This window comes from Neofelis nebulosa, chromosome 3 (genome assembly GCF_028018385.1).
Source record: "Neofelis nebulosa isolate mNeoNeb1 chromosome 3, mNeoNeb1.pri, whole genome shotgun sequence".
NCBI lineage: Eukaryota > Metazoa > Chordata > Mammalia > Carnivora > Felidae > Neofelis > Neofelis nebulosa.
The window spans coordinates 200992233-201011788 of record NC_080784.1 but is presented as its reverse complement, the minus strand read 5'-3'; the positions used below and the strand labels follow the sequence as shown (position 1 = coordinate 201011788).

The following is a 19556-nucleotide window of genomic DNA, read 5'->3' as shown; positions in this document are numbered from 1 at the left end:
TGGCCTCGTGGTTTTTGAAGTCTGAGGGTTGCCCATCATTTCTCTTTAGGCTGGATTGTCCCCCGCGGTGGAAGGTGGAATCTTACAGTTTTCCCTCCAGTACTGACTCACATATTTGCATGCTTTTCTCCAAGGTGGAGAGAAATCATGTCATTTGTAAAAGCAATGATTGAACATCAGTCTTTTATAAGAAAAGATAGAACTTTATGGTTGTTTGATCACAGCCAGCTGGCACATTATTACTGCATTAGCAAGGAGACCTCCTGACCTCTGGCTTGGCAGTGAAGCTGTTAAGTGTGGGGCCACTTTTTCCCCATTGGAGGATGAAGAATCTTGGTTATTCCTTTTTGTGGGGTGTCTGTTTAAAATGAAGAAATGTGATTGTTAGTAACCGTGGGATTTTGGAGATTTCCAAGGTGCCGTATTTAAGTAATCCAGTGATGGGCTTCAAAAATATTATGAATTCTTTATGTTGCTCCCTGGGGTGTGTAGCCCCAAAAACCAACTATCACCCAGAGCCAAGAACAGAGAGGGCTGTGACCATTAGGCCCAACTCCTATCAAGCTGACTGAAAGGACTCCTCTACACCTTTAGACTGTTTTCTCCGTCCTTCCTTTAACTGTGGCCCAATAAAGGGTGCTTCCTCCGAGATAAGGTTCTAATCAGGTGTTCGAGCCTACTTCTGTGGAGATCACAGATGCATGCAAAGCCCCTTAGGAGTTCTGGCCACGAGAGGCAAAGCTGAGATTTGTGATCCAGGGTAGCATACCCACGCCCCGCCCTGCCCCGCCCTGCCCCGCCCCTGCCCGATCTCTACTCGAGGGGCAAGTGCTTCTGGAATGAACACAGAAGATAATTTCTGGGAGTTGCTAATGAGAGAAGCAGGAAGGATTTCCTCTGTCCTATCTCCTCTTAGTCTTTGGGAGAGTCTTAAAATTTTTTTAACTTAGACTGTTTTCTTCATTTAATTCTGAATTGAATGCATTATGTCCTTTTGATGTGTATATTATCTTATTCCTGGGTTTTATTCTTGAACCCAATTGGAAAGTTTCAAGGCAAACATTTGGTTTTCTGTTAGCCCACAAATTGGGCAATGGTTGTTCAATCATGGTCTTCCGTTGACTTAGGCAGAGTCACATGTTAAAAGCATATTTTGTTAGTAGCCCACAAAGCATACCAACCGTCAGTCCTTTGTCATGTCTGACTGTGGGCAGTAATATTATAGTAATAGTAATATTCCCAGATTTCATCTGTGGATTTCTTAAATGTACCGTCCAGAAATTCACTTTAAAATACATCAGTGACAAAACAGCCGAGCATAGGATAGATATTATGTCCTCTGCCCACTTATCCAAAAATTAATAATGGTCTCCCAGTAGACTCAAATGCTTCCTAGAGTACCTTACTCACAAACACGCCCCAAATCTAGAAAAACAAATCCAGTTCAATATTGTGAAGAACTGTTAATAACCGTGGCTATTTGTAGTGGTTATGCTGATTATCCAATATTAAATGGTTGTGGTACATACCTGTTATTTTTTCTTTGTCCTCAAACCCACCTTTTATCACCAATAGCACCTTCTTCCTTTTGGGAACTGATCCCGCCTCTGACTTCAAACTGGTGGTTTCAGCGGATGCTGCCGTGTTGCCAGGTAACACCCCCTCCCCCCCTCCCCTCCAGGTCCCAGACCAGGTTCAAATCAGAGCAATCGGAATCCCTCCCTAGGAGTTTTTAAAAATTGGAATTAGGAAAGAGACTCATTCTTTGTTCAGAGGCCTAGATTTTAACGAACAAAACTCAGGAGCTGTTTGGTGGCCATGTGTCCATTGCTGAGAATGGAGCTAAAATGCAGAGAAAAAGGACTTAGAAATCAAAGGTGTTTTCAGTCTCTGCTTCCAGTGGTTTCAGAGGCCCGGCTCAGTCGTTCCCTTTCCTGTGTTTTTTTCATTAAACCAGGGCTTCTCAACTGGGGGCCGTTTTATCTCCTCCTGGGGTTATTTGGTCACGTCTGGAGACATTTTTGGTTGTCCCAGCTAGAGAGCTGTAGCTGGCATCTAGTGGGTAGAGGCCAGGGAGGCTGCTAAACCATCCTGCAGTGTCTGGGACAGCTCCCGTATCACACAGAATTATCTGGCTCAAAAGGTCAGGGGGGCTTACGTTGATAATCCCTGAATTTTAATCCGTCTTGCCAACATGTTGAATAACCTTAGCATCCATTCAGTACCTCTCTCCCCTTCTGCACTTTTTGAAAGTTAGCTAGAATTAGTTTCCTTTCAAGAGAACCTGAACTAACCTGGTGGTATACATAAACCGTGAGTGTAGTTTGGTTATTGTCACACATTTCAGTCCCACATTGAACAGAGTTTCCAGCACATAGCTGACCTCATGTACAGATATCCCATCCCCTGGGTTTAGAGGGACTGTTAATTCAGCTGCCACCCAGGTTCGGATGGACATTTGTTGTCTCTTGGGTTCCTAAACAACATATTCCAAACTCAAACCTTTGAAGCAAAGCCCACTCACTCATGAGTCGCTGTTAGCATTGCATCAAAATTATGCTGCCTTCTCTAAAATACCTCTTGAGGGGCCTCTGGGTGGCTCAGTCGGTTAAGCGCCCGACTTCGGCTCAGGTCACGATCTCATGGTCCGTGGGTTCGAGCCCCGTGTCGGGGTCTGTGCTGACAGCTCAGAGCCTGGAGCCTGCTTTGGATTCTGTGTCTCCCTCTCTCTCTCTGCTCCTCCCCCGTTCATGCTCTGTCTCTCTCTGTCTCAAAAATAAATAAACATTTAAAAAACAATAAAATAAAATACCTCTTGAGGTCCACATTCGGCTCATACAGGAGGAATGAAATACCCATTTTTATGAACAGCTATGATGAAAAGAAAAGTTCAGATATGTGGAACTAAACCTAACGCTGTCTTGGAACAGCCTTGATCTAGCATTGCTGGCGGGAGGAACAGACAGCATCTGTATTTACGTGGGTTGGGCAGCCAAAGTTCCTCTTTGAAACTTTCAGAAAGAAGGTACGTTCCGACTCCCGTTCGTGGATTTCTCAATGAACAGGCTGATGAGCAGTGTCAGTGATGATCTGAGACTTTGCGCATAGAGAGCCCTGCAGTTTAACACTGAGATTAAGAATCAGATTTAGTAACGGGGCGCCTGGGTGGCTCAGTCGGTTGACCGACTTTGGCTCAGGTCGTGATCTTGCAGTTTGTGAGTTCGCGCCCCGCGTCGGGCTCTGTGCTGAGGGCTCAGAGCCTGGAGCCTGCCTTGGATTCTGTTGTCTCCCTCTGTCTGCCTCTTCCCCCGCTCATGCTCTGCCTCTCTCTGTCTCTCAAAAACGAATAAATGTTAAAAAAAATTTTTTTTTTTAAGAATCAGATTTAGTATTAACCTACATTTTACACTAAATCTTTCTTTAAATTTTCTTTGGCCTTTTTTTTTTTTTTTTTTTTTTTTAAACCATGACTGGGGATTATCTCTCTGTTTCTTTCCCCCTGGCCTCCCCTCAATTGCTCTGTTTAAACTAGAGTTGAACCGTGGAGTATTTTGTGAGGCTGAGTTTCTTTCTCTCTCTTTCCCTTCTCTTTGGCACAGAGTTGACACACAGGCACTCATTAAATATTTGTTCAAAGAATGATGATGATGATCTCATCCAGCCTCACAGCACTATTATCTGAATTCCAGTAACTCTCCAGTTTTTATTCCCAGCTTAGACTTCTCTTCCCAACTCTCTGTTTGATTACCTGCCTGACATCTCTGCTTGGAGGTTTCTAGTAGACACATGCTAGGAATATCCCTGTCTTTGGGCCTTTAGGGAACTTTAGGGGACTTGCTCCCTGGACTTGGAATGCTTTCCCCAGATATCTGTGTGGCTAACTCTGTGGCTAACCTCCCCTCCTTCAAACGTGTCCTTACACATCATCTTCTCAATACGACCATCCTGACCACCCCGTTACAATTAGAATTCACCTCTTTCTCCACGTTCAACCTAGATTTTCCCCATATTCTACCTGATTTCCCTTCACTTACTCTACTACTTTTTTTTTCTCCCCATAACACTTATCACCACTTAACATACCTTACTGACACTGTTTATTATGTTATTTTTAACATACTATGGTTGTTATTTATTATCTGTTTGGAGTCTGACTAGATTATAAGCAAAACCATGATCATTCAAATTGGTGTCTTTTGACTCCCAAGTTCAATTCAGTTTTGGTTACCAACCAGCTCCTTCTTGTTGATTTAGAATTTTTTTTAACGTTTATTCATTTTTCAGAGACAGAGACAGAGCGTGAGCAGGCAAGGGGCAGAGAGAGAGGGAGGCACAGAATCCGAAGCAGGCTCCAGGCTTGGAGCTGTCAGCACAGAGCCCGATGCAGGGCTCGAACTCATGAACCGTGAGATCCTGACCTGAGCCAAAGTCAGACGCCTAACTGGCTGAGCCACCCGGGTGCCCCAACTCCTTCTTGTTGATTTTAGAATAATGATCCTGACATTTTGGGGTGTACTACTCCCCCCTTCTGTCCCCCCACCCCCCGCCACCTCCTGAAGTTTTGGACTCAGTCTTTGCTTCAGAGTAATAAACTTCATATATAAAATCTACATAATTAAAGTGATGTTTCCTTGTGTTTCTCACTGTAACCCAAAACCCTGGATTTTCAAACTTGGAAGTTGTTTGGTATCATCTAAAGTTAAATATAGGCTATGTAGCATAAACAAGAGGCAAGAAGGGGGGTGGGGGGGGGTCCAAAGAGAGGCTGTTTTCTTCCAAAGCAGCTTAAATGGGAAGTATGGAAAGGCCACCTGACAGACTTAAGACATCTTGAACACACAGAAAACACAAATCAGTAGTGGTTTAGGATATGAGCCCCGGGTTAAAAGTCCTGAAATCAGGTGCTTTCCACCTAGGCATTCCTGTGTCTTAAACTCTAGGTGGGGTGTTATTGTGATTGATTTATTTAGTAATGATTCATAATTATCCCAAGCAGTTATGGGAGGCATGCTAGTATTTAAGTGCAAAAACACCCACATTTGGATTCAGAATACCTTGTCCATCTGTGTTAGGATGGCCAAAGTCATTTGTTCTGAGATCAGCTCTCTGGCACAGTGACTGATGGGTGATGATGGGCATGCAGTTAAGGAACGCTCACTATCCAAAGCTGGAGCATAAGGTGCTGGGAGAGTCCGTGTGTGTCTTTCCATTAGTTTCTTTTTTTCTTAACCATAGCTTTAAATTTTTCATGTAAAATTTTAAAAATTAACAGAAAGTAAAATTGACCTTTCTGCTATATAGTTCTGTGGATTTTTAACATTACACACACACACACACACACACACACACGCATTCTCTTTTGATGTAACCGTTTCATCATCAGGATCCAGGACAGTTTCATCACTCCCCCAAAACTCCCTCATGTTATCCCTTTGTAGCCACACTTGTCTCCCTGTCCCTCTGCCCAACTTGGTCTCCCTTGTTGTAGTTTTGTGTTTGCAAGAATGTTGTGTAAATGGAATCACATAGCATCTAACTCTTTTAAAATGGGCTTCTTTCAGTTAGCATAGTCCTTTTGAGATTCATTCAAGACGTGTGTGTATCTGTCAATAGTTCTTTCTTTATTACTGAGTAGTATTCTATCATATGGAGGTACTGTGGCCATCCATCACCTGTTCAAGGACATTTGGGCTGTTTCTTGCCTTTGGTGATTATGAACAGAGCTGCTACAAATATTTGTGTACAGGTTTTTGGGTGAGCATAAATTTCATTTTTTTAGGGCAAGTACCCAAAAGTGGGAATGCTAGATCATATGGTGAGTATATGCTTAATGTTATAAGAAAACTACCTGTACGCAAGTGTTCTTAGCTGCATTATTCATAATGGTCAAAAAGCGAAAGTAATCCAAATGTCCATCAACTGATGAATAGATAAATAAGATACAATTGATATTATTGGCAAGGAAAAGAAATGAGGTATTGACCCTTACTACAAAATGGGTGAACCCTGAACACATGCCAGGTGAACGAAGCTCGTCACAAAGGGCCACATATAGTATGATTTCATTCATAAGAAATGTCCAGAATGGGCAAATCCACAGGGACATAGATTGGTAGACGTTGGGGAGGTAGATTGGTTGCCTGAGGCTGGGAGGGTTTGGGGAGGTATGGGGAAAACAAAACACGTTTGTTGGGGTGATGGTTGTACAACTTGTAAACATACTGGAAACCACTGAACAGCCTACTTTAAATGGGGGAATTATATGCCCTATGAATTCTATCTCGATAGACTGTTACTGAAAACAGTTAACTACCATCTTGTTTTTCACGGTGGCTATACCAGTCTGTATTATCACCAGCAATTGCGGGAGTGCCAGGTGCTCCGTATCCTCACCAGCACTTGGTATTGGCAGCATTTTTTATTTTAGCAATTTTAGAAAGCGTGTAGTGATAATGCATGTTAATTTGCCTTTCCCTAATGGCTAATGGCGCAATACATCTTTCATGTGCCTATTTGCCGTCTTTAGTGAGGTGTCTGTACAAGTCTTTTGCCCATTCTAAAATGGAGTAGTTTTCTTGGTATTAGGCGTGAGAGAGGTCTTTATATGTTCTGGGCACACGTTCTGTGTCAGATCCATGATTTGCAAGTACGTGTTTTCTCTTAGTCTCCCAATTAGCTTCTCTCTTCACTCTTTTAACATAAATCCTTTTTGATACATTGCAAGTTCTAGCAGGGCTTCCTTGTCTGTTTACTCCTGTATCCTAGTGCCCAATATAGTGTCTGACACACATACCACTCAGTTAATATTTGATGAATGAATGACTACTTTCTTCCTGATTAGCAACAGATATTTTTTTCCTGAGAGATAATAAATATATAAAAAAATAAACCTGATTATATCACTTCCCTGATTAAAAAATTTCCAGTTACCTCTTTAGGGAAAAAAAAAAAATCTCTAATATAGATAGTGAGCCTGATATGATTCAGCTTGGTTCCTTGAACATTTCATGTTCTCTGCCGCATAGCTTTTACGTATGCTGCTCCCTCTGTCTGAAACACCTTTCCTTCCACTGTCTTTGCCAGGCCAATTCCTTATTTTTATTTATTTCTTAGCACAAACATTGCCTTCAGTCGTTTATTGTAGACCCTGGGAATATAAAAGTGAGTAAGACAGGTGCAATCCTTGTCCTCTTGAGGCTTACTTTTCATGGCCCTCCCCCACCCCAGACTAGGTTGGGCACTTCTGTTTTATGCTCATAGTCTCCCTATGAGTTTGCTTCGTAGAATTTTAATCGTGTGTAATTATATATGTTCAGTGTTCTTCACCCCACCAGACCATAAACCTTTATGCATTTTTGTTCATTTATCCTTTAAAAGAAATTTGAAAAATTCTTTCACACAAAAATAGGTACACACACACACATACCTATATTTCAAGGTGACATCTATAATTTGTCATTGTAAGTTCAGTTGAAAGGTTATGATTTCCAGGATATTATAAAACTTGACATTTTAAAGTGAAACTTTGATCACTCATTTGATCACTCTGTCATACCTCTGTGCAATAAAAATGGGCATGTAAGGGGCGCCTGGGTGGCTCAGTCGGTTAAGCCACCGACTTCGGCTCAGGTCATGATCTCGCGGTCTGTGAGTTCCAGCCCCGCGTCGGGCCCTGTGCTGACGGCTCAGAGCCTGGAGCCCACTTCGGATTCTGTGTCCCTCTGTCTCTGCCCATCCCCTGCCCATGCTCTGTCTCTTTCAAAAATAAATAAAAATTTTTAAAAACTCTTAAGGCAACAGATGTTTTTAACTAGATCATGTGCAAGTGGGTGAATATAGCTCTTTTCTAGGCTATGACAGCGTCCAATATCCACTGTGTTCTTCCTTTTCATCTCCTACAACATGAGAGCTAAGAAACGTTGCTTGCATAAATAAATGGAGAAGGATGGAAGGAGTTTGTTAGGGCACAGCCACTGCACGCAGTTCTTTGATCTTCCTCTGAGTGACATGCCCAGATGCCCTCGGAACTTTAAAAAAATAACCTGTCAGATGACAGCTCAGTGCGATCCTTCCTTCATCGAGTTTAGTGAGAAAAGTTGGGTGCCCGGAGAGCTGCAGCGGGCTTTTCGTCTGGTCAGCGGAGCCGCTCCTGGTCTCAGCTCACCCGGCGCTTCCAAGTTTCCTTCGCTAGACGTGTTTATGTGCATGTAGGACGCTGTCCCATGGTTAGATTCAGGTGTGGTGACGGCTGCATCCTTCTTGCACAAAGTGGGAGAGGTGCTTGGGGAAGCGGAGCCGGGGGGCTGTGGGTTTCAGGAGACCCCCAGGCAGGGCCGCCTCGGGAGCGAGTGTGTGTGTGTGTGGACGCCGAGGGCCTGGACACCGGTCCCCCTTACAGGTGTGTGCGGGTGTGCCCTGGCAAGTCCCGGCCTCCTGGGACTCGTGTGTGAGCACGTGAGCTGTTTTGTCACTCACGGTTTCCTCGACTCCGGGCATCTAGTAAAAGAGCCGTATTTTTCTCTCCTGATTCAGGCGAGAGCTTTCATGTAAAATGTTTACGTAAAACTTGACTTCAAATCTATTAACCTTTTCCGTTTCCTTTGAAAGGATACAAAAGGGACAATGTTTTCGTTCCTGAACAGTATTATATGCTATGAAATTAATTTTTAATTTTCAAGAATGAAAATAGTGGTGTTTACATGTAAGGTTTTTGACCTAGTAAGCTTGAATTTGCTGCTGAAATAATATTTAGGGTATTTTTAGTACTTTTCAACCTAACGTAATTTTCACAGGATTAAAAGCAATAGTGTTGTCATTTGTGTTCTTTGTACGTGCAGTGATTTTGAGTTACCCTGCAGATACTTTGAGCCCTGTTACGGCTGGAGGGTAAGAGCCGTATGTGCGCACATCAAATAAATTCGCTGTATCGCTGCTAAGGAACGTGACCTGCAGGTTGGCGGCTTCATCTTTCTGTTAGTGTGCAGATTCTTAATGCTCAGTAGTATCTTGGAGGTTTCTGTTTTTCTGAAGAAAATCTCGTACAGATTTTTGATGGCCTCTACCAATGCTACACTTCTCCAGGAAACCTTATCTTCCATGGAGCGTCTGGTTTTCCGTGAAGTCGTAATTTTGAATCAGAATTTCCAGCTGTTGCATCTAGTTTTATAGAGCCTGAGCTGAGAATCAAAAGCTAGGTTGTGTATTTAAATACCAGAAGTAAATCCTATCTTTCTTTTTATAAAACAGTATGGCAATTGTATTTAAGTATTTCCAATTGGCAGAGTTATTGTTCATGATTTGCTCCAGGAAAAACAAGATGAGTAACAGCTGAACAGCTTTAAGGAGCTACGTTACATTGTAATCCTCTGTCAGTGCCCCGTGGGCCCCTGCACCCAGGGTGTCGGCACTATGACAGGTAAGATACAAAACGTTAGGACTCAGCAGAGCCTTAGAGGCCGATTAACCTGACTCTCCTCTTTCCAGATGAGGAAACTGAAGGCTCACTTCACCCGGTATTATAGCAAATTATTCCTAGGTTGAGCCAAAAAATTGGGATTAGTGATACCACGATAATCGAGTTGTTGACTGTTTTAAATGCAGTCGTTCTGCACAGGCACACAAAGCGGGGGATGGGGGGGGGGGAGTACTGATCGGCAGCACTCTTGCTCGACCCCACCCAGTGCCGGGACCTGGGGGGCCAGTGAGGGTGAGGCGGAGAGATCCCCCTCCTGTCTGGGAGACAGTTTGGCGATGCAGGTCAGGATTTAAAGCTGTTGGTAACTTTTTGCCTTGCAATTCCTCTTTATCTTAGGAATCAGAATCAGATAAAGTTTTGGTATGCAAATATATTCTGGTATGGTTTAGCAAAAAGATGTTCATTACAGCTTAATTTATCCTTGTGACAAATTAGAGGAAACAGCCTAGTCATTCAGCAATAGAGGAAGTCAAATTATGGTAAATTTAAACAATGAGATGTATATAGCCACGAAAGTAATTTTTAGAAGAAATTTTAATTACATGGGAAAGTGCTCATTATGGTGTCAATTAAAATAAATAGAATATAGACTTGTATACATAATGGTTTCAGTTACAGAAAGGATATGTGCACAAAATGGGTCATAATATATCAAAGCGGTAAAAGCTTATTTCTAGGTGATGGTATTATGGGTTGATTTTTTTTTCTTCTTTATATTTTGCATATTTCATAAACCATCCACAACAAGCAGAAAATAAAGTTATAAAACAAGAAATTTGAAATATGGTTGAAGAGGCACATTTTTTGGTAATACCAAGTGATGAAGAACCCACTTTAAAATCCCTTTGAGGATAGGATCATAGACAGGATCGCTGAGGCGGCTGCCCCACCTCTGTCCCTGGGGGCGTGGATCCTAATGGTGGGGGACAGTGCCCCTTCTGGACCATGGACAGCCAGGTGAAATCCACAATAACTGCTGTTTAAATCAACAGCCATTTTATTTGGAAAAAAATAAATTTGAAGAGCCATTTTCCCCCATTGAACGAATATTCCTTTAGTCTTTGATTTAGCAAATGTTTTTGAGTGCCTGGTGGTTGGTTAGTTCTTCTGACTTCACGGTAATGTTCTGCTGCTCGTGATTTGCTTAGTGATTGTTGAAATTTTCGTAAACCTGCTTGCCATAATAGTCTGTTTTACAGGTAACTTGACACGGTTCCTGTTCTCACCTGGCTCAGGTTTAATAATTAAATTGGATTAGCTATTAAATAATGAATGTGTGTGTGTAGAAGCCAGGCGGTGTAATACCTGTGAACCTGAAAATTCCACTTGAATTGGTGCTGGGCTTGGGGGGATGCAGATTATTGTTGCTCTGCAGTACACGGTCAAGCAGCTGTGCAAAGTAAATGTTGTTTTTCTGAAAGGTAAGCTTTTCCAGAGCATGATATGGTTTTCTCTGCTTTCAAAAGTCTTTGGGAAAAAAAAAATCTATGAATATTTTGAAGTCCTCAATTCCACTTCATAATTTCAAATTAATAACTTCTTACTATGTAATTTCATACGTTTTATACTACCCCCTAGGAAAAAAAAAAGTATTTACTTACTTCAGATATTTTACATTGATTTCAGTTGGTCTCATTCCACATTACAATTATGGCTTTCCATTCCACAAGGTATGGCTTAGAGTTGTGTTTCAAATTTGAAATGGGTTGTGCATTAATAAAGCTACTGTTTTTAATTTAAAAGAAAAGGTCTTTTAAGGAAAGTTTGTTAGGCACTGGGGTAAATTTTTCAAATGTTTGTTTTATGTAAATTCAGGAGAGCCTCAAATTGTCCCCTGGCTAAGCAGTGGCACCTTTTTTCTTCATTTGCGGGTTTGGCCCAGTTGTGTGTTTTGTTTCACATGCTATATAACCAAGGAATTCTAGAGCTGGTATATGCCGTCTAGGTGAGCTTTCTGTCTTCTTGCAGAAATATCCCCAGGGCCTGTGAAATAAATGATGTCTGTGGTCAGAGGCCCTCAGAGAGGGCGATTCCCGTCTCCCCGGTATTCAGCATCTCTCATCGTCCACATCTTTTTTTCTCTTTTTTCCTCATCTGTTATGAAACCAAGATCTTTATCTTAACACTTAAACTGTCTTGTTATTTGCCTGATATTTGGGAATACTAGCTTATACCTATTTGGATATAAGCTAATTGTTACTATACTTCCTAAATATCCTGATTGCCTGTGCTGTGTTAGCTGATTGTTTTGTCCCAACAGTGGTGTTATTACTAGTGAATTAACGTTACAGAACTGTATTCTTTGGAGAGATTATTAAGTCTTTGATTTTGGATTGGACCAATGACACGAGCAGTCCAAACACATAGACTGACTTTTGTTTAGCAGTACAGTAAATATTAATGGACAATTGGGACTGTGCCAGTCATTGCCGGTCATTGCTGAGGATTGAAGATAAAATAAATGGGTGAGATTGTTTCAAAGGACAGTGAGTCTAGTAGGGAACTTTGCTGATACATTGGCAGTAGTCTGCCATGTGGGGTTTATTATTATTGGGCTTGTTATCTTACTTTGCAAGGAAGTAAAAGAGTTGCTTCAAATCCGTTTGCCTTTTTTTTTTTTTTTTTTTTACTCTACGTGATTCCCTCCACTTTTTATTCTTAAAAACAAACAACTTCGAAATTTAGAGAAGATGTATATAAATGAGTTGTAACTTTATAAGGACAAGCAGTATTCACTGAGGTTCTGTGGAGGGAGAGTTAAGTTTGATTTTCCTCGTTAATATCATTAACGTCTTAAGTGACTTTTTCTAACAAGTAGAAAAAAACCCGCAGCATCTGTCCAGTGACAGTAATTAGTAATCATACCTCTTTTTTGACACATATCATATACCTTCAGATGTAAACACCCAGAAATACTTTCTCTGGCTGGGATATGTATTCTCTCTCTATTCTTGTGTCTCAGAAGGTAGAGTTCATCTTAGTTTACCTCGGTAGGCACAATACGAGTTTTGTTCCAGGCATAGTAGATATATCACAGGATGGGATGACAAGGTGATTCTGAGGACCAGTGGACACATCTTTTACCGGCAGATTTTATAAGTTCTAGCATGTTAGGCAGTATAGGCAGCACTTAAGAACAAAGATTCTGGAGCCACATTAACTGGGTTTTAATCCAGTTATGCTATGTGTTAGCTGAGTGACATTGGGCACAGTATTTTACTTGTCTGTGCTTCAGTTTCCTCATATGTAAAATAGGGATAATATTATATCTCATAAGGTTGTTGATGAGAATTAACTGAGTTGATATTTTTATGACAGTGTATTTTTATTTTTTATTTGGTTTTTTAAAGTTATTTGGAGAGAGAGAGAGAGAGAGAGAGAGTGCACGAACATGCATGTGTGCGGGGGGCAGGGAGGGCCAGAGGGAGAGAATCTCAAGCAGGTTCCGTGCTACCAGTGCAGAGCCCGATGCAGGGCTCAATCTCATGACCCGTGAGATCATGACCTGAGCCCAAATCAAGAGTCAGATGGTTAACCAGCTGAGCCACCCAGGTGCCCCTCCCTATTTGTTTGTTTGTTTATTTATTTTTAGGGTTTCTTTTGAGAGAGAGCGCAAGTGAGCATGAGTGGCTGAGGGTGGGGGAGAGAGAGAGAGAGAGAGAGCGCGCGAGGCAAAGAAAGAGAGAGAATCCCAAGCAGGCTCTGTGCTGTCAGTGCAGAGCCGGACTTGGAGCTTGAAGTCACGAACCTGAGATCACAACCTGAGCGGAAATCAAGAGTCTGACGCTTAACCGATTGAGCCCCCCGGGCTCCCCTTTGTAGGACAGGTTAAAACTGCCCGGTGCATCGTGTTCTGTGAGTGCCGGTGAATGAGTAAATAGATGTTCAATCACCTGTTGATGTTTTTGGTATTTATGACAGAATAATGAAGCAACATTTCTAGTTCTGGGGCCTGGTCAGTCATTGCCGAATAAGTTGAATGATGACTTCATTTTTTTCTAGTTTTCCTTCCCCAACCTCCACGCCCCCCCTCCCCCAACAGTTTTGCTTCATTGATGGTGCATAATAAACATCTTGGAAACTGGAAGTCTGTGCTCTTTGTTGGCATGTTGTCTGATGATCCTGGCACTCCAGCCTGAGCCTCAGAGCTGAGTCAGAGGTCACCCTGTCCTAAACCTGCACCACAGAGGCCTTCTTGTGTCGATCCTGGGGGGCGAGGAGGGGAGTGCCCTGTCTTTCCCGGCTCCCCGGGCTCTGTGGAGCCCGAGGGGGAATCTGGGCCATTGTCCTCTTGCGGGTCTGCGATTATCCATTCCTGCAGCCAGTCTGGGTGGTGGCGCGGGGGTGGCGGGTGGTGGCAGGAGGGTGGCGGGTCCAACCGCAGTCCTCAGAAAGTACGCGGCTTGAAACGCTGGCTTTATGGAATTCTTTTCTGTGTAAACCATGAAGAAGCCAGCTCTTAACGTTGGCTAGGCGTCCACGAAGCGCCCTCAGACACAGGCCGGTTTGCCTCGGCTGGCGGCTGGCGCGGGAGGGAACCTCCTCCCTGCGTCCTGCGCGGAGCGTGTGAGTCCCTGCTCCGCACGGCCTCCCTGCGCCTGTCCTCTCTGCACGCCCCGAGCGCTTCGGCCTCAGAGGATCGCAGTCTGCAAACGGCCCCGCGCGGTTTGCTGTGGCTGGCGACAGGCCTTTTCGGATTCCAGAACCCACGGCTCGGCGGTTGCCGAGCACGGCAAGGGTGAGAAGGCCAGCGTTTCTGCCCGCTGTTGTGTAGGCAGCATCATGGGAGGCTTGGAAGGACACGCCAAGCTGCTCATTTTCAAACAGCACGCTTCTCCCAGGCCCTCCTCCTCCTCCTCCTCCCCCTCCTCGCCCTCCTCCTCCTCCCCCTCCTCGCCCTCCTCCTCCTCCCCCTCCTCGCCCTCCCCCTCCTCCCCCTTCCCCCTCTTCCCCTCCTCGCCCTCCCCCTCCTTCCCTTCCCCCTCCTCCCCCTCCCCCTCCTCCCCCTCCCCCTCCTCCTCCCCCTCCTCCCCCTCCTCCTCTTCCCCCTCCTCCTCCTCCCCCTCCTCGCCCTCCCCCTCCTCGCCCTCCCCCTCCTCCCCCTCCTCGCCCTCTCCCTCCTCCTCCTCCTCCTCCTCCTCCTCCTCCTCCTCCTCCTCCTCCTCCGGAGCGCGGGCTAGCGCGGTGGGCGGCGTGGGAGCGTGGACCCTGGATCGGGGACGGGCGAGGCTGCCCAGGGCCAGCAGCGAGCACTGGCCACGGGCGAGGCCGCTGGGATGAGCGGAGGGGCCTGCGCCCAGGAGCCACGCAGGCCGCAGAGACTGCCGGCCGGGCCGGCCGATCGGCTAGCGTAGCTCGGTGGGCGGCAGGGAGCAGCGCGCGGCGACGGGGCCTCCGGCACCGGGCCTCCCAGTCGAGCCCCGGCTCCCGTCGCTGACGCAGCGGCGGCCGCCACGGCATCTGCCCGAGCCGGGTTCCCACGCGGGGACTGACCCGGAGGGGAGAGGCCTCTGCGGGCTTTGGACGCCGCTTCGCCTCGCTGCCTAGGCCGCTGCGTTTCCCCTGACCTCCCCACTGGCGCTGCTGTTTAAGAAATCGGGGTTCACCTCAGCGGTGGCCTTGGGCAGGCCTTCTGATTCTCCGTGTCTTCATTTTGAAATTGAGGATCTTAGCGCTATCTGCTTTACCTTTGTCTCGGGAATGGAAAGAAGAAACGGAAAAAAAAGGTGGGGGGGAAGAAATCTTGGTTTTGAAAGTGCATATGACAAAGAGGTTTTGGTGAAGCCACGCTTATTTAAAGAGATGTAATTCGGCGCGTCTGGGTGGTTTAGTCGTTCGAGCATCTCACTTCGGCTCAGGTCATGAACTTGTGGATCCTGAGTTCGAGCCCCGTGTAGGGCTCTGTGCCAACAGCTCGGAGCCTGGAGCCTGCTTCTGCTCCTGTGTCTCCCTCTGTCTCTGTTGCTCCCCCACTTACACACACACTCTCTCTCTCTCTCTCTCTCAAAAATAAAGACTAAACAAAATGTAATTCACCTACAGAATTTCTTGAAATGACGTAATGTGATGGTCACTGATGTTCTCGTTCACCAGCCCAGTGTTTCAGATTTGGGCAGCTTTTTAGGTAGCACCACTGTGCTCTGTCATTTTGTTTTGGACTCTTTCCTCCATCCATTTTAACTTGTTCTATTCTTTCCGCTAGGGTACTGTGAGACCCTCCCTTAAAAAGAAAAATCCTCCTTTAAAAAGAAAGTAACTCAACAGATTACTTTCCCTAAAAATGAACTTTATTATTGTTTTTTCCTGCTCGTAAATTCACACACGGGTGGGGAAGCTGGAGGTGAACTGGCATGAGGTTACCATTTATTTTCTGCATTTAAATACAGAGTCAAATATACAGGGAAGACAGACCACAAGAAAGAAGAAGGGCTGTCATTGTCACGTCTGCGTAAGAGAACATTTAACACCGTTGGCCTGCGGAAAGCCCTTTCCTGGGCATTTGAGGCCTTCGGCCGTTCGCATAGTGCTTGTTGTGTGCCAGGCACTTCTCTGAGCCCTTTGTGGAAAACACCCACTTCATCTTCCCACACCCAGTGAGGTGTGTGCGATTAGTGTTTCCCATTTTACAAACGGAGAAACTGGGGCAAAGATAGGTTAAGTATTTGGGAACCAGCTAGTGACTGACTCCAGAGTCCTCTTTCCTGTGCCCTCGTCATCGGTGGTTCTCAGCCCTGCTTCTGGTTTGAACTCCTCTGGAAGCTCGTAGAGGAGGCCAGTGGGGAGAGAAGTACCTTGTACCCTCTTTTCCCGTTTCCGAGGTCCAAGGTCACGCTCCCTCCCTGTTTGTCCAGTCTACCCTTCCCCTTTCCCCCAATTTCATGGCAGATGTAGGTGTCTCATGACCTGTTGCAGTTAAGGGCGGACCACTTTATGGTTTAGCTGTGTACAGTGGGGTGCACGGAGGGATGGTATGTCCCACCCGGCACGGCATCTCCCACTCACAAGGACTGGATTGGCAGTTTCTCAGCGGTGACTCAGCGTATCGTTACTCTGCATCAGGGGAGAGCCCGTGTGTGTGCAAAGAGCATGAATAGTTCGTTGGACACATGTAATTTTGCATCTGGGGCTAATCTGAGCCTTAGTTTTCTCACCTATAAAATGGGAAGGGTGGTAATATTGTTGTGAAAATACGGAGTGTGCTCTGTCCCGTAGTAGGTTGTCGGAAATAAATGCTCTGTTCTTTCCGTCGTAAATTAAATTCTAGTTACCCATAAAACCGAGATATGGAAGACTGCTTGAAAATACACTGTTTGTTTTCAGTCAGATACAAAAAGTCATGGAGTTTCTGGAGCTCAGATGGGCCTCAGGGATCAGGGAATGCAGTCTCGTCCTTTTACAAGCAAGGAAACAAAGCGAGAAGAAGCGACTTGACCAGGAGCACAGTGTGAGCCCAGACACACACACGCTTCTTCTATACCGTATACGTGGACGAGCAGTTGGTTGACAAACGCTTTCTGTTGCCTTGATTGTTGCTCCTTTTTTACTTCATCACAGTCTATGTTCTGTAACCTTTCGGAAAAACACTTCGGGCCTGGAATATCTGACCCCCAAGGCACACTTTTGCCTGTTAGGTAAAGTCCTAAAGGAAGCCACCATGGGACATGGGGTTAAGGAAGTAGGAGAAAAGAGTTTATGTTTACCTTGTCAGTTTTTCCTACAGGAGAGAGAGCGGCACCAAGAAAATACCGACAGAACAGTGCTGAAAAGCCCACGAACCTCTTTCCGGTTCTTGTGTTTGCTGTGAAAACGGTGTTGTCATCTCATAAGGTCTTGCTTGTCTGTGGTGAAGAGTAGAGGGGAAAGGAAGGTATTGCAACTCAAGTCGACACTGGCATTTTGTTTCTACTAAACATCATGTTGTTAAAGCTTCAAAAACGGCATTATGCTCTGAGATTATTTTACGACTAAACCTCATTTTCTACCGATACTTGAGAATAGATTTGTAGATTTCTGTCCTTGGTGATTACTCGAATTTGAATGAAAAGTGAACCGGTTCATTGACATGTGACATGTATGTCGAATTTGGGGCCTGCTTGCTAGGGACGTGTGCAGTCCGCAATGAAGACGCTAAGGTGTGCCATTTCCTAATGTCAGAATCAGAGTTCCTGATTCCTGTGTCCCATCTCCCCTGCCCGGCCCCAGAGCACTCCCCGCTCCCCCACCCCTGAAAGAGTTTTTAGAATCACCAAGGTGACCACAATCTGGAGTCAGATACCGTGGAGACTACCTATTCTTTTTTTTTTAATTTTTTTTTTTTTTTCAACGTTTTTTTTTTTTATTTATTTTTGGGACAGAGAGAGACAGAGCATGAACGGGGGAGGGGCAGAGAGAGAGGGAGACACAGAATCGGAAACAGGCTCCAGGCTCCGAGCCATCAGCCCAGAGCCTGACGCGGGGCTCGAACTCACGGACCGCGAGATCGTGACCTGGCTGAAGTCGGACGCTTAACCGACTGCGCCACCCAGGCGCCCCGAGACTACCTATTCTTACCATTTATAATTCCTCATCATTTTCTGTCCCATATACAAGACGTCTCGATTTGCTCAAACCCTTGGGAAATTTTTCCTCTGGAGGACTGTGAAATTAGCTATGGACAGTGTGGGGGTAAATGCCTGTGTCTTTTCCCAAAAAGCGGGTTTCTTAGAGAAGATCATAACTGTTTAGCCGGCTTAGCAGAGCCTAAACTCGCATGGAGAAACACCTATCCAGACCTCGTCAAAGACTTGGATGGTCTGAAAGCAGGAACATTTGTAGTTTGCACTTTACTTGGTGTTTACGATATACTGTACGAGCACTTTGCAAATATTTAATATTGGTTTTTGACATGGCCATCACTATCTTTCTTTCCTGATTCTACACTGAGCTCTTAACCTTTTTTGTGTTTATCTCAACTTTTCCAAAATGCAAAGTCCAAATTAGCATGTTTTAAAAAGTATAGTGGGAACAGAATGTGACTCAACTTTAAAAAATATTCATTATGCAGAAAAAACCTGAAGCTGTGAAATTTAAGTCTCGTGAAAGTTCACCAGATTTCTTTGGAACCTGAGTTTCATAAGCCTTGAAAACTTTGACATCTTACAAACGTTTGAGGGGCTTGTCTTGACCGTCCCTCAGATGCACACATTCTGTCAGGCTGCTGGGGAAGAGAGTGGCTGGGGAGAATGCTGCCCCCTCCCCAGACGTCCCCCACTGGTTTCTAAATCTGAGCGAAACTTCACAGTCAGATGGGGAGAGGAGAATTCAGAATATGTCTCTGTTTTAGTGTGTGAAGTGGAAAGTGATAGTCATCACGGGATGAAGTCTGAGTTCTGATGTGTTGATGGGTCTCCGTATTAAGGCACAGTGAATAGTGTTTCCAGTTTCCTAGCGGAAACAAAGTGAGTTCTGCTGGGAGTGGTTCTCCTCATTGTTACTGTTAAATTCTTTGCTCTTTTTATACCCACGCCAAACACGGTTTGGATCCTGTGTGTTTCACTTTCTTTTCTTACCAGAAGTGTTCGGTGAGTGTTTTCCCTGAGCAAATCCTTTCCAACAAAGTGTTTAACTTCGTGTGCACACAAATTCAAGAGTCAATTAAACATGTGTTTGATTAGTTTATCACAAAGAATGCTACCTTGACTTAAAACAATTCTACTCTGTGGAGAGAGTTCTTTCTGTTCAAAAGAGGGTCCTTATTTCTAAAGAGCAGAGCTCTGATTTTAATTAAATAAGGAGCATTTTATGCAATTTTTTTCTAAAGCTTAAGATTAATTTCTATGGTTACTAGGGATATAAATCTCTAGATTGCTTTAAAACAAAGATTTTTGTTCAGGAGAGAGTTGACAGCTCTTTTTAAGAGAAGCTATTACTTAATTTTACTTTCCTAAGTTTAAACACATAAAAATACTTGTAATGATACCCCAAAGGCATCATAAAAATGTAAAATAATTGTACTCTAAAATATCTAAAATTACAGGAAATAGACCTCATTTTAAAAAATGAACTGGGATTCGTGGCCTGGGAACTGGGGTGTGGCATACTT

At 44.5% G+C, this 19556-nt stretch overlaps 1 protein-coding gene across 4 annotated transcripts in view; it reads left to right on the top strand.

The window, feature by feature from the left end:
* STX18 (syntaxin 18) overlaps positions 1-19556 on the top strand; it is a 123144-nt gene that overhangs the window by 30993 nt on the left and 72595 nt on the right. Inside the window, exon 1 of one of the 4 annotated variants that reach the window (XM_058723105.1) lies at positions 14193-14213. The exons of the other annotated variants lie outside the window; for them this stretch is intronic. The gene's annotated coding sequence lies outside the window, so the exon portion shown is untranslated. Of the gene's footprint in view, positions 1-14192; positions 14214-19556 lie in introns of those variants that run through there. 4 annotated transcript variants of the gene reach the window in all.